This window comes from Protopterus annectens, chromosome 1.part2 (genome assembly GCF_019279795.1).
Source record: "Protopterus annectens isolate FY-2018-M chromosome 1.part2, PAN1.0, whole genome shotgun sequence".
Classification (NCBI taxonomy): Eukaryota; Metazoa; Chordata; order Ceratodontiformes; family Protopteridae; genus Protopterus; species Protopterus annectens.
The window spans coordinates 937,810,826-937,826,575 of NC_056727.1; the positions used below are offsets into that span (position 1 = coordinate 937,810,826).

At 37.0% G+C, this 15,750-nt stretch overlaps 1 protein-coding gene across 7 annotated transcripts in view; it reads left to right on the forward strand.

The window, feature by feature from the left end:
- LOC122791983 (gap junction beta-4 protein-like) overlaps window positions 1-15,750 on the forward strand; it is a 129,215-nt gene that overhangs the window by 82,151 nt on the left and 31,314 nt on the right. For 3 of the 7 annotated variants that reach the window (XM_044059853.1, XM_044059849.1, XM_044059860.1), the window contains exon 2: window positions 11,393-11,501. The exons of 1 other annotated variant lie outside the window; for it this stretch is intronic. The gene's annotated coding sequence lies outside the window, so the exon portion shown is untranslated. Of the gene's footprint in view, window positions 1-8,055; window positions 8,133-11,392; window positions 11,512-15,750 lie in introns of those variants that run through there. 3 more of the 7 variants (XM_044059856.1, XM_044059851.1, XM_044059861.1) reach the window with 2 other exon arrangements.

Genomic DNA, 15,750 nt, shown 5'->3' on the forward strand with positions numbered 1-15,750 from the left:
ATCTCAATACATGACACGTTAAGAGAGATGAGCCTTCCTAACACTTATTTAATTATAATGAGACAATTAAAGGATCTTTCCATAAGTTATTTTAGTAATTTCAAAATTAAAGAAGAAGATTTAACTAATTGTTCAAATCTATGGCAAACTCTTATGCAGGACTCTAAATATATAACGTCTTCATATAATTTGGTAAAAGACGTGAAATATAAAAACCAAATACTCTTATCAAAATACTGGAAGGATAAAATATTACTGATTGATGATAATAAAATATTGAAAGCAATTAACCTAACCTTAAAATCAGTATCTCTTCAAAAGTTATTATTTACTCAGCTGATGATATTTAACAATGCTTATTACACTCGTCTCAGTCTGCATAATTTCAACTCCAAAAATTCACCTAAATGTCCATATTGTATTGATCAAACGGCTGACCTTTTACACATGTTCTGGAGCTGTAAATGTATATTTAAACTTTGGAACTCTTTAAAAATTCAATTATAAAAAAATGGGTTATCAACATTCCACACTTTCTTGGGAGTTTATGATTCTTCATATCCCTCCGAATAACTTGGACAGATCCCAAATGATCATACTTATAAATATTTTCTTGTTAATGAAGCTTTATATAGCTACAAATTGGCTGAATCCATCTCAGACTTCATGGGAAAACTTTAAAAGTGTAGCGATAAAACATATTCTAGCACATAAATTACTAATCAAAGATCATAAGAAAAATATAAATAATACAAAAATATGGGAGCAAATCATTAATATTGTGTTGGCTTAATGTTCTAAATCCAGTTATCCCCTGGAAGTACATACTTAATATGGAAGTCAGTATTGATAAGCCTGTATATTGATACCAGATCTTTTAATACTCTTTTCAGAATTTTATTTCAATGTATAATGATCTTATGTAACTGTTGGAAGCATTCATGCATATAATGTATATATATTGTAGTATTGTATTAACAATTGGAAAATAATAAAGATTTATTACTGAAAAAAAAAGGATTATCATTCTTGAGTCCCAAATCTAAGTGCATGGATGCATAAAAACATACAAGTATTGCTGTGGTAAATATTATAGGTTACTGCAACAGTGGTATGTTAGAGAAGCTAGAACTCTGGTGACAAGTGCCAGCTATCAAACTAACCAGTATTTTGCTGTGTCTCTTTCTCTTTTATAACCCTCATACTTTTATTAATACTGTTTGAGATGCTTTTCTTGGAAAATATTATATTCACAAAATAAGTACAGCAGATTAACACATCAACAGGGATGCTTGACAATATATACTCAACGCACTAATACTCTGATGCAGAAAATTGGTCAGAGCATTACACAACACTAGTCTTGTTTCTTAATTTTAGACTTGCATACAGCATTTCAGCAATGTTTATTTCATGTATGTTCATGGGATCATAGGAAGTTACTAGGCTAATGGCCCGAGGGCCCTTACAAGCCTAACAAAGTTTTCACCCATAGTTCCATGATCAGCACCTATTGGCCCTGTCCAAGAGGGACACAGTTGGAACCCCCAGGGTGAATTTATGGTCACCCATCCAATTGTCCAAGTTGTGTTTGAAGAGGGCCAGTGAGGTGCTCTGTTTGACATGAAGTGGGAGTCTGTTCCAAAGGTGTATTAACCTGTGGGAGACAAATCTATCTGTCCAGCAGGTTTTATTAATGTCATATATCATGTTAAGGTCTTTAGAGTGAGTAACCCATGTACCGTTTGACTTTTGGATATTGGGATATTGTCAGCATTGGTATCCTGTGTGTTTTCAATATTATAAAATTCAGTATTTTGAACTTTCAAGATTTTGGTCTTGGGATTTTGGGTTTCAGGATTTTGGGAGTCAGGATTCTGAAGTGAATATATATATATATATATATATATATATATATATATATATATGTGTGTGTGTGTAATATTTTATATTGTGTGTGTATATATATATATATATATATATATATATATATATATATGTGTGTGTGTGATATTTTATATTGTGTGTGTGTGTGTGTGTGTGTGCGTGTGTGTGTGTGTGTGTGTGTGTGTGTGTGTGTGTGTGTGTGTGTGTATACCAAACATACTCTGGCTAGGCTTATAAATGCCCTAGGGCAGATAGCCTAGTATCAAACTATGAACCTATATATATATATATATATATATATATATATATATATATATATATATATATATATGTTGAGGAACATGTCCCCACATCAGAAGCAGGAGAGATGCAAAAGGACATCTCCCCATCCCCCTGCAGTTTTTTTTTCTGTTTTACAACCTTAGAAATTTGGGAATGTCATGGTTTTGACTAATGATCTAAGGTTTTAAATGCCTCAGGTTTGAATAATTGAATATCTATTAAATGAAATGTTATTTACAGATGACCCATTGCTGATAGTGCATGTTGCCTTCCATACTGGGAAATTTTAATTCATTTACAAAAACACTTAATCTTTGGCTGGACCCATGGTGTAGAGGTATAAAGGCCTGACCCTGGCCCATATGATCCATGTTCAATTAATGGTATGGGCACTGAAGGGACCAGCTGGTAGGAAGGGGATTTAGCAGCCAAAGCAAGCTCATGTATGCTGAGGAGAGGGAGGTGTCAGTGATCTGCTGCCTTGGTAACATTAGCTTGAAAACTGAGGTACCACCACCAACAATGGGCATAACATTCATGAGTTGCACTGACCAGGCATGTCATGAGTAAGTGTATGCATGCCCAGGGCCTATCAGGCAGCTACTGCAAAGTTTGCACTTTATCTATATAGATGATGACAGACTGACACTTGTGAAAGTCTGATTGGTCTGTACACTAGTACATGACTCACTTTTCTGGAGGTATGCTGCCAGTGAGCTCAGAAACTGGGAAAAATGTTTCCCAGGGATGTCACTCTGAGTAGAGGATAGGACAAACCTTTCCCTGACTAGAGACACCACTAAACTCAGAAACACAAAATTAATAGTTCACAGGACTTCTGTCCTGCCAGAGTCCAAATGTGGCTCAGGATGGAACTGAATATGAAACTCAAGCCCTAGTCCCTCAGGGAGAATGAATGGGTCAACTGGATGAAGGTAGAAAGAACCATTGGACTCTTCAAGTGAACCTAATGGGATTAACAAAAACATGTAATCTTTACATCTGAGCTTTTGAAGTCATTTCAGGATATAGTTCAATGTATAACTATCCAGTTTCAGTTAATATATGGAAAAGTAAATGGTAAACGTGCCAACGTTTTTTGAAGATGGTTAAACATCTAGCTGCTTCAGCAACTGTGCTTCTCTGCTCTTCATCATTAAGGCAGAAGGCAGTCATGCTATGACTATCCTTCAGGCAGCCATTATGTATTTTCTGCTTCTTGCTCTTACCTCTTCTCCTGATGGCTGATTTGTATACTTGCAGATTAAGGTCCTTCTATGGCTTCCCATATTAATATGTAAATTCCTGCACATGACCCATGAAGGCCACTACAGAGACGTGGATTATCAGATCCATGTGTACATCCTTGGGCCTTACTCTTTATGCCATGCACTTCTCTGTACAGTAAATGTTGGCACTTCAAGAAAGTGGACTATCTCCTTTCTGCAGAATGGACTAGCCAAGGTGGGATGCTAAGTGGCTGTTACCATCATCGGCTCCTTCTTTACTTGGGTCAGTACTCCAGCATGTGTCATGTGGGTTACATTTTGTTATCCATGTGTGTCACAAAGTTCATTATAAAATCATTATTATGCATGCTTTTTTTACTTTAGACATGAACCCAAGACTTTAGTATATGTTTGGCCACTCAAAGATGTATGAAACATACTATATTTCAATACATGGAGTGCTAATGTGTACACATGTTTGTGTATGCCTGTGTGTGCATATGTGTGCACACATGCATGTGTGTGTTTACATATGTATGAATGTGGCAAACCAACAAATATAAAAAAACACTGAAGGATCTCAAACACTATGACATACAAACATAACACATCAAATATGAAACAGAGATCAATTATTATTTGAAACCTTAACCAGCTGACAGCTGTCACCATCTAATGATTCAGTGCTGCTGAGCCGAACCTGACTATCATAGCTGTCCTATGAACAGCTGCTACTATCCACAGACTTTATTGTGCATGTAAAGAACATAAGTAATTTGTCATATTTTTCCTCCTTATCCTACTTGTACTGAACACATATTCATGGACAGTTCTAGTACTCTACCTACCACATGTCCTTGTGATATGGGAGAAAACTTGAGCACCCAGGGAAAGCACATGTGAATGCAGGGAAGAAATGCAGACTCTCCCTCAGAAGTCACCCCTTCCAAGAATGGACCTGTTGTGCCTCTTGCTGTGAGATGACAGTGCTATCCACTGCAAACACATCTAAACCTAAAGCATTATTTAAAAGAACTGCCATTACATCACTTGTTTACTGCTGTATTTAAAATATTCATTTTCAATGTATTTGCTATTGGTGCTACATCCACTCTTGCTTAAGCTATTGCACAGGAAGTACAATGTCTTCTGTAGTACCTTTCATTACAGCGGCCCTGTTTACTTTTTTCACTGTACAATTACTATCAGTTCAAATGTCTTACATTCATAACCAAAATAATGGCATATCATTTCCCATACTCCCCACAGATGAATTGTATATCTAGACAGACAGAAACACACAGTAACCTGATAGCTGCAAAACCTAAGTGAAAGTTTTAAAGGCAAAAGTCAACAAAGCAAAAGTTAACTACAGCACAAACGGACAGATTAGATAACTGGCTAAGCAATTAAACAGAAGAATATTTGATAAAAAGTAAAATTCACAAACAAAAGGATGATTGATTGATTTATTATTTCTCCACTGACTGCCCCAGCTAGTTATTCACATAGCTATTGTTGGCATGTTTCTGTTTCAAGCAAATAGCATTCTCTCAGAAGGCCCTGCAGTCTTGGAAACACATACTTCCTGTTGGGTCAATCTCTGTCATATATTTAACAATGGAGTACAGACCTCCAAGGACACCTCACAGGACATGTGCAAGTAAAAGCCCTGGAATTCATCCCAACCGACTGGCTTTCAGATAAATGAGCTACTATACCAACTTAGGTCAGGAGCAGTAATAGTGGGAAACCGTGCCAGTAAGATGGCCCGTCATGTTTAAATAAATTTAAACAGTTTGCATTATTAACAAGACCTGCCTTTGACTAACTGTTTATGCCACAGCTTCTGATTAATAAGAAGGTGTTTGTCAGTTATAAAATATCTGTAAACGACTTATAATACTTGTCATCCTAGTGGTTTCTTATAATTAATTAGTGATACTGCTCCTTTCTTCTTATGCACTATCCTTGTACATTGTACCCTCTATAGATTATGTTTTTGATGCATGCTTATATTCCTGGAAACGCCAGTATAGCTTCAGTTAGACCTTGTAGATTATAGCACAACATGCCTGTGCATACTTATTTTTCTGTCCATGTCATTTTAGGTTATTGGAATAATGCAGGAGTAACACGTTTCTTTTTTTTCATACAGCTTTACATCTGATATTGGGACCACCTTCTTTGACTTCTTATGTCTCATCCTTCACCACTTTCCCAGTTTCACTATGATGATGCACAGACATGTCCCATCTCTAGGAAAGGTCCTATACAGACATGTCCCATCCCTGGGAAAGGTCCTATACAGACATGTCCCATCCCTGGGAAAGATTCTCAGTCTGTAAAGGGCAAAGCATATGTGTATGGGACAACAGTTGCAGTGGAGCAGAAGAGCAGGGTACAGTCAGGCCAGATGTACTGTGTATCAGCTGCTGTTTCCCCGTCTGCACCTACACTCCCCTGAATGTCAGCGTAAAATGATTCATGATGCATGTTTCTGCACGTGCAACCATACATGCAGAAAAAAAAAATTACCATTTGTAACCTTTAAATCTGCATGCAGTGTTTTTTTACACTGAGTTAGGTTGAAGACCATTATTAATACACAAGCTACCCACTTCCAGAGTGTATACTGCATTCATACCAAAAGTCTATGCATTGAGTATGGTGCAGTATCTTAAATTTAGAGGTAGACAGTTCTAAGATCTCACTAATGATTGTGTTACAAATTTGGCTAGGGTAGTAATTTTATGTTTTGGAATCAGGAATGTATAATATTTACTCCTAATGATTTACAAAATGGTTACACTTCAGTCTTTAACTATAACCTAGATTCTTCATCATACAGGACATGATATGACAAATATAACCTTCCACATAACCATCAATAAGTTATGGAATATGTCTTAAGCCTTTTCAGATGTTATTTATAACATACATTTTGGCATTTAGTAATACCTTTAATGAACTTTCATTGAATATTTTCCAGTAATGTTAATTCTCCTTTGGCATATGAACAAAATAAGGACCAATATTCAATAACTGGTCTTAAATAGGTTGTAAATAATTTACCTAGAACCTTCCCTGATCTAGGGCCACTTGTTTAGTAATAGCCCCATAACTCACATTGCCTTTAACTTCACTACAGAAGTATTATTCTTAAAGCTCAGATTCTGTATTACACAGATACCTAAATCATCAGGTATCACACTCTCTTCCCTGTCAGACTGTGCACAAATTCTCTTCCCCACCCCCAAGGTATATAAACTAGCTGCCAGGTGCTCATTCTGACCCCTGCTGATCATATGACTTCTCAGGTTGCTGGTTAGCCTTGTATCATACCCCTCTGGCAGAGGGCCAACCATTAATTCTAGTAGTTGCAGACATACCATCAATCTGTAAACAAATTATATTTATGCAGCAAAACTGCATTTGCCAGAAGTTTGTCTGCTATCAGAGAAATTATTGCAGATGATAACACATTAATTTAAGGAGGAAATTGTCTTTAAGTAAGAACAGATCCTGTATTTCCTGTGTTATACTAAATTCATTTTTCATTGCTTATGTCATCAGACATTTTCTTCTTAAATCATTAAATAGAAAGAAATTATATGACTAAATTGTTATCTAAAATAGTGTCTGCTGTTTAGGACTTAATTTTTAAAACATCAGTATCTTGCTTTTTTTCCTCAATTGTATTTTTTGACAGATATATTTCATTTTGTAATGATACAACACATTCCAAAATAGGGTAGAACCAAAGCACAATCCAGGCTGACACAATCAAAATGAATAAAAGGATCAAAAACATAAAAAAACTTTTAATTCCATGGTAAGTGCTTTCACATAATTGCTTAATCAGACCAATAACAAATGTTAAAACTACCCTATTTAAATACATTAAACCAACCAATCATGAGACAGAACTAAAACAGTTTTAGTTATTAATTTTGATTGTGCCAGCCTGGATCTCGTTTTGGTCTTGCCCTATTTTGGACGGTGTTGTATCATTTGCATAATTTTGGGTGGACCATGTATCCCAGTTATCTCTTTTTGTGTTTTATTATATTTCATTTTATGTATTTATTTACAGTGTGTTGATCAAATCAGTTACACTAAAGAGACCCGAGGCTGCATTCATACTCACAAGGGGACATTTGGCCAGAGGATTAGTGAGCTTCCTCAAATCGTTTCAGAAAGGGTCATGTGATGTTTTACATCCACATGAACTACCACTAGTTGAGGCAGATGGGGCCTAGATTTAATGGCTCACCTGAAGGATGCATGAAAGAAAATAATTATCTGCATATCTATCTAAATAAAAATGCCAGATTATGGATACATACAAAAAAAGAAAGAAATTGGGTTCTTGTGCAGCATTCAACTCTGTCTGCTCGCGGAGTCATGTCAGCATAATTCTGGGTTTGCATTTACATTGGTACCAGCGCTCTCAGTTGTTTCTGGACATTCTACCATTGCTTCTTTACAGACAACCCTAGTGCATCACTTTCCATACTTAATCATTTATATTTAGTTTGTCTAAAATTAACCCTCTGTCTCCTTTCCACTGATTTTTCTATTAAAAAAGGGGTGGGTGTTGTAAACAGTGTATGCATTTATTTAGTTATTTATTTATTTTTTTATTTACTTTGTGGGTTAGTATGTTATTGTCAGTGTGGGTTTTCACTGGGATTCCTGGCTTTCATCCATATGCAAAAGATATATTGATAGGTGAGTTTTTTATTCCTTAACTTACTAACATATATGTTTATGCCTGTACGAGTGTGTGTGTGTGTGTGTGTGTGTGTGTGTGTGTGTGTGTGTGTGTGTGTGTGCACGCGCGCAACTGTGCACATGTGTTTAAGAGCTGTCTTGTGTCCTTTAATGGACTGACCTTCTGTGTAGAGTTGATTGGCTCACATTTGCTTCTTACTGGAATAGGCTCTTACTTCTCCATTACTCTGAAGTGGATTAAGTAGTTTGATAAATACATATAGATAGACATACATACATACAGATATTTCTTTTTCTCAGAAATAGTTTTTATTTTTCAAATACAGTTAAATAAGTTCTATATTATTTGTATATAACATCTTAAATAACTATGCACACTATTTACATCATTCTGACATTATAACAGAGCTCAATATATACAATTACTTTATAGATATAACAATCCAGTTATCAGAGTGTATCTGTTCAGTTATTGTAAAGTGTCAGTCAATAATGAGACTTTTTTCCATGGATTGTTAATAAATGGCTTAGGATGAATCCTTAATTCTTTAATTTTAATTTCCAACAATATTGTGGACTTCAGTAGGCTGTAGAAGTCTTCCAAAGTTGGTATTGTGTTTCTGTTCCATCTTCTTGTTGTACACTTCCTTGAGATTACAAGTATTGTCCATACTAGATACATGTTTGACCTATTCAATTGAGAACCTTCGTATCCATTTAATAATACTACAGCTTTAGACAAGTTAAACGATTCATTAAATAAAGCTTGTAAAAAGGTTTTAATACCATTCCAAAGTGGCTTAATTTTAACACAGTCGAAAAAAAATGTGATTCCAATCTGCATTGTGTATTTGCTCACACCTCCAACATATTCCCTTTGTGGAAGAATTAATTTTAGTAATTCTATCTGGAGTTAAGAATGCTCTGTGCAAGCATTTCCAATTAAAAACTTTACAGTATTGTGTAAAGGATGCATGTTTTATTGATAATAAAATACTTGATTTAATTTCTTCAGTTAGCTGTAAAGAGTGTCCTTTTGTTATATCATTCCAATATGAGGATCTGGGTGTTGTTTGATAATTTATCAATATCTTGTAAAATTTTGAAATACTATTTCCCATGTCATAATTATTATATATGATTTCATATAGATTTTTCGTAAGTGTAGGTATTTCTTTAAATGAAGAATTACTAATTATACAATGCCTACTCTAAAACGTGCACACTGATTGGCCAGCCCAACCAGCGTGCCCGTTGTAAATCCCTCAATATACTAACGGAAAAAGGTCCGGTCGCCCGGACTTTTTCCGTTAGTATAAAACACTGTCTCGCTATGTTAAAAGAGTTTAACATAGAGACACAGATTTTAAAAAAGCAACGGAGATCTCCGTTGCTTTTTTTAAAGCTGTCTCGCTATGTTAAACTCCTTTAACATAGCGACACAGTGTGTAAAAAGCAACGGAGATCTTGCGATCTCAGTTGCTTTTTTTTTAAAACCTGTCTCGCTATGTTAAACCCATTTAACATAGCGAGACAGTAAAAAGCAATGGAGATCTTGCGTTCTCCGTTGCTTTTGCCCACAGCTCTGATGTACTGCGTAGGCATGCGCAGTACATCAGAACTGCCACGGAACACCAGACAGCTGCAGAAGGGCAGCAAAGAGGCATTATACAATGCCATTATTTAAGAAAAGTAATTATTTCTTTTCTTAAATAATGTCATTGTATAATAGCAATAACCCACTTCTGGGTGTGGGTAATGCTGGATTTACCCACGGTTGTCTTTGTTTGGTCCCTCGGGACCAAACCACGCCAACCGTGGGTAAATCCAGCATTACCCACACCCAGGCGTGGGTTATTGCTATATTATTCTACTTATGAATATGTCAGAATGCTTTGCATAGTTAGCCAATCTTGTTGTGGAATTTTGTACGTTGTTTCTATTGTTTGCATATCCAGTAACATACAGATATTTCAAGCATGGACATCAATGCCATTCTAGCCTGCTAATATACCACAACAATTGCTCCCATAAAAAGTGCCCAGGCTGTACTTGTGCTTGCTGTAATGTAATTTGGTAGTCTGTTCCATGCATCAGCTGCTCTCACTTCACATTCCTATAGAATCTTCTACATAAGTTGTCTGATTCTCTACTACTTTTTGATAAAACCAAACATACCCAGAGGTAGTTGTCTCCAAATGCCTGTATACCTGAATAAGATCTCCTCCTACATATGTATAACAGACACTGTACACGTTCAGATATTTTAGTCTTTCATAATAACTTACATTTTCACATCCATGGATGCCCTTGGTATATTTCTGCTGTATTCTTTCCAGTTTACTCATGTTTATTTTCTTATAAGGTTTCCATATTGTCATTCCATACTCAAGTTTGGGTCTAATGTAACTAACAAACAATGACTTCATCATTTCTGATTTTCTAGACTTTATAAATCTTTTTTTACAACCTATAGCTCTATAACTGTCATTATACAACTGGCTCATATGATCAGAAGAACTCAAAGCTGGATCTACCCATATGCCCATGTTCTTAAATGAATCTACAGTTTCGGTCACTGTGCGCTGTATTAAATATTCACCTTTCGATTTTTTGTCTCCCAAATCTCATATGTGTTATGTTTGATGTATTTATCAGCATATTATTCTCCTTTGCCCAAATGGTAGATTTAGTCAAGTTATTTTGCAGACAAGCCTTATCTGTAACAAATGTAATCAGTTTACCCAATTTCAGGTCATCTGCATATAGACTGTAGAACACCTCAGATGAAAAAGTTAGGTCTGAAAGATACAATCTAAACAAGTAATGTCCTAGTACAGAGCCCTGTGGATCCTGTGTATCAGGACATGAATAACTGACTAAAGGAAAGTTATGCTATCTTTTCCTTATCTGTTTTAAATAGATCCTTAAACATTCATTGTTTTAAATTTCTTACTAGTCAGCAGGCATGTTCTGTCAAATAGCTATAAGCTGTTATGGTAAACATTTAATTATAGTATAGTAAATGTTAAATTATACTTTAGGTGCACAATAGTGAGTGTTGTTTTTCTGAACAGTTTTGAAAATTAACTTTTCTAAGATTTAAAATTGATTTTTTTAAAAGGCTGAATATTTTTTTCTTATGTTTGCTTTAAAATATTGTGTACCTTTTGCTGTCATCTGAAAGTATTATGAAGCAGCAGGCTTAATTAGTGATAAAAGGAAACAAACTCATGGTTTAATTGCTTTGTTTACAGAAGAATGGATTGGATTCACTTTTGAATATCCTACACGGAAATTTAAATTATGCACTTCGCTGTTTTCCCAGACCACATAGTTTCCACTGCTTTACTTTGACGTCTTATTGTAAGTACAGGTAAAAGATTTGCTACTAACTTTATTTCTTTAGAGAGGAATGGTATCAGTCTATGCCAATTTATTTGAACAGTCATCTAGAAGTAATGTGACGCAGTAGACAATTAAGATGCTGTGTTTTCTCCTGCGAATGAATGAATGAATGAATGAATGAATGAATGAATACATAAAAATAGGAATTCTTAAATGCCTAATTGCATTTCTGAGAACTGTTTTTCTCAGGAGTTATAGAATAACATATACTTATTATCTTAAAGTACATGCTGTGTATTCACACTTTTTTTATCTTCAATACCCCTGTCGTTTTTTTTATAATGCTTTTCCAGAGCCATTTTTTCACCATTTGCACTCGAAAAAATGAGGTATGGGTTGTAATCTAACTCTGTAGCCTGGACTTCATTCAAGTTATCTATGTTATACACTAAACAAACAAATTAATTTACATCCTTGCTAGCTTAAAATATCCAGAGCTAACTCTTATTCCTCATGTAATTCTGTTGACATTCAAGACCTGATATACACACACACATCCATTTGTTAAACAGTGTTTTATGTTTCACTGCTTCCAAAGCTTTAGCACTTTAATGTGACACTTATTTGTAATGCTTTTACTGTAATTATGCATGCATTTCAGCAGTTCTTTGAATTCTCTTTCTTATTCCAGAGAATTACTACTTGCAACACCTGCTAGAGAGAATGCTGTGAAGTACAGAAAAAGTAATCAGAGACCTAGGGACCCAAGTAGACAGCGACCTTTCATTTGACACCCACGTTGCCAAAGTGGTTAGAAAAACATTCTACCTTGCACACCTCATCATGAAGGGTTTCACATCCAGATCCAAGGATGTCATTGTACCCCTATATTCCTCCCTCATCAGACCCATGATTGAGTACAATGCCCCATTTGGTATGTACCTCATCCGGCACTTGCAACAGCTGGAGAGACCACAAAAGTACCTCACCAAAAGGATCAAGGGTCTCCAACATATGTCTTATTCTGCCAGACTAAAGAAACTTCAGCTCTATTCAGTAGCATACCGCCTGCTCAGAGGTGATCTCTGCCTGACATACAAGGCCATGTCCAATCAGGATCTGGTGGACATGCTCCACCTCAAAAAATCCAAATCCATCAGGACCACGAGAGCTAAAGACTTAAACCTCGGCACAAGTATGAATAGGACATGCTGGAGGGATAGATTCATAACCCAGAGGCTTCCCATGCTTTGGAACAGGATCCTAGTTCATATTAGGCAGAGCCCCTCACTGACTCTCTTCAAGAGAAATCTTGATGAGTGGATGGGAGATCGTAAGTTTACCCCAGAGGTCACATCTGTGTCACTGCTAGACAGGGGCACAGTAAACTAATTCTATTATATAAGGGGACCTTCACTGTGTCACTACTAGACAGAGGCACAGTATTCTAGATTTATTCTGTTCATTTTTGTACCATTTCATGGGGTGGCAAAAGCCACATCACTATGGCTAGGCTTACAAATGCCCCAGGGCAGATAGCCTAGTACTATACTATGAAACTATGAAACTAAGTCTGTTCCCACATATGCTTGTGCACACATGCAGGCACTGCAGTGCTGTCTGGAGAATGTTGCATCCCTGCAGTGCACTGTAGCATACCAGACATCACATACTGTATAATCTTACAAACATCTGTACATTCATCCTGCTGTGCAGCTCAGCACACCAAGGTCACATGGAATGTCATTTTATATATAGTCCTTTTGATAAAAGTGTTAGACCCCAATGCACACCTGCCTGTTATAACAGAGCTCCATTATCTCCATGTGCTTTTGTGCCTGCCTAACTGGCAGGCTGTAAGGAGAAATCCAACCTAAGCTTACAGAAGGCAGCTTGTGACCAGTTAACAGCTGTATCCCTATGAATGAACTGAGGCACAGCTATGTTACCATTTCTAGTATTCTATGCAATCATAGCTGCACTGCTTACACTGCTGTATGGTCTCTGTGGTTTCCATTTCTATCACTAGGATGCATCCTTGGTTGTGAGTAGAAAGTCTCCATGTCTATTTGTCTCTGTCACCTCCAGTAAACACACATCACACCAAATGACATTTGATGACCTTTATTAAATTTCATAACATAGCTTTGTTCATCCAATTCATTAATTACAACTATTCATAATATAATTAATTCTAAACACAGCATAACATCCTTGTAATGTTAATCAGGGCAGCATACCTACTCACCCTGCCCCCATTAAGCAGCGTTCATACCTCTGCTCGCTTACTTTACTTATGAAGCACCATCCTTGTAATGTTAATCAGGGCAGAATACCTACTCACTGTGCCCAACAAGCAGGGTCCATACCTCTGCTCACTTACTTTACTTATGAAGCAGCATCCCATTTCACTTCATGCACCATTCATTGAATTACCTTCCACCAAATAAGCAGCATCCTTACCTCAGCTTACTTACCTATTCAGCAAGCTTCCTCCAGCTGCTCATTTTCCTTTCCCCAAGTCCTTGAAATGAACATCCAGACATCAGAGGGGGAACAGAAGAGGGCAAGCCTGTCCCTCATCTTCATCTATCCCACTGATAAATAACCTTAATCCCCCTAACCCACCAATGAAAAGAGGGAGGAAGGGAGGGCGGGTAGCATGTTCACACCAAAATGTGATTGCTTAACTCAGCTACATTAGACTAAACCCATTAAGCCCCTTCCCATCCTTATCTCATTTCCTCCCAACCATCCCAGCCTCCACTTAACCCTTTCACCTCCCCAACCCACTTAACTCCCCATAATATCCACCTAACCCCCCCCCCCCATGAAGATGTCCCGGGACAACTTAGTTTGTTGCCAAACTTCATTTGTCTGCATCCCAGGATGTCACTAATGCCCTCTCCATCTTTTATAGCAAATTCATATCTCAGTGTGCTATGACTGCCGTATTGAGCAACTCTGTGTGCCGCACTTTTACACTGTGCTAGACAAATCCTGAGTGATTTCTCTTGTGAGCTGCACATTTATTCATAATGTAAATGAGACCATGCCTGTCTTGTCTTGGGTAAATAGTATTGTAACTCCATAGAATCTCACTTTTGTACTAAAGTGGATAGTGTTTTAGATCTGATGTTCTAACATCACCATATAGTAATATTCTTGAAAAATTTTTTCTGATGGGTTCCCTTACAGTGCCTAATGCTGTGTTTTACTTTGGACTAAATATTTAAATGATTTTGTAGTTTGTCGATTTCTAAGTAAACATTCTGACCTTAGCTTGACCCTGATTAAAAGTTGCTCTCTGTAATGCCTTGAAATGTACATTTTCTCAGACAGTTTTTAGGACAGGTGCTTCTAAAGATAACCATAACTTATCCACAGCATGACCAAATGCTACAAAAGACAAAGAAACAATAACATTCAGATGTCTGGGTATCAGTCTGCATTTCTCAAAAACAAGTGTTTGTTCTGCCATTTAAAATAACAGCAAATAGTACCTCTTGAGAAATAAAACATTTGTTTTTAAGTTTTTTGTTTATACCAATGCAAAAGTACAGTTTTGTACCTACCATAAATGTAGATGTTCGAGGATCTCCATTGCTGTAGTCCTTACATATGGGTATTCCGCTGTCCACCATCGGCCCGAATACCAAAGGGCTAGAACCGGCGTCGGTCATCGGCGCCCGAGACTGACGTCAGTACGTGCCAGTACAAATGCGCATGACCGACGCCATAACCTCAGTCTTTCTTGCCTCAGACGTCAGAATGCAAAAAACACCACCCAAACCCCAATCTAAAAAGAAAAAAGGGGGAAGGAGGGAGGGAAAGTTGGACTGCAGCAATGGAGATCCTCGAACATCTACATTTATGGTAGGTACAAAACTGTACTATGTTCTTCGTCTCCCATTGCTGCAGTCCTTACATATGGGTAGAATCCCAGAGCAACGGAAAAAAGGGAGGCTGGCCAACTAAATAGCATCAGGGGCTGCTAACGTGCCCTGTAAGATTGCAGTGGCAAACCCAGCCCTAGACCTAGAATAAAGAGGTAAATGATAATGCTTTGTAAAGGTATGTACAGAACTCCAAGTAGCTGCCTCTAGAATGTCTTTAGTAGCTACTCCTCTCAAAAAAGCAGTAGAGGTGGCCGTAGCCCTAGTAGAATGAGGCCTGATCCCAACTGGAACATCCTTGCCATGATGAGAGTAACAAAAAGCAATACAATGGCCAATCCACTTGGAAATAGTCTGTTGAGACAGCCTTC